Raw genomic sequence first — 382 nt, 5'->3', positions numbered from 1 at the left:
AAAGCGTTTCTTCACACTACCAATTCCGAGATAGCAGCAAAGTAGATATCGGAAAAATGTGGCGAAATTATCGCCGATGGAGATACGTATCTGTACAGTACAGACGGAGGTACGTATCTGTACAGAAATCTCGGTAAACAGTTTACGTCAGCGGAAATGAGATCGATTTTTCGCCAGCGCGCCTACTCTGCGCTACCCTGAGACCCTGCAACCCCTGTAACTGCCAAGGGTGGTCTGGCCAAGTCGGCTGGTCTGCTGGACGAAGGCCCAACCGTAAGGGACCCCCAAACGCTCGTGTCTATCGCGAATTTATGTGAAAGGTGCGATAAAAAACTCTGATTACTGAAACCAAAAAGTTTTTACTAATACAAATTTCTACGCG

This window comes from Ischnura elegans, chromosome 6, assembly GCF_921293095.1.
Source record: "Ischnura elegans chromosome 6, ioIscEleg1.1, whole genome shotgun sequence".
Classification (NCBI taxonomy): domain Eukaryota; kingdom Metazoa; phylum Arthropoda; class Insecta; order Odonata; family Coenagrionidae; genus Ischnura; species Ischnura elegans.
The sequence above is the reverse complement of the archived record's forward strand: the minus strand, read 5'-3'. Positions refer to the sequence as shown.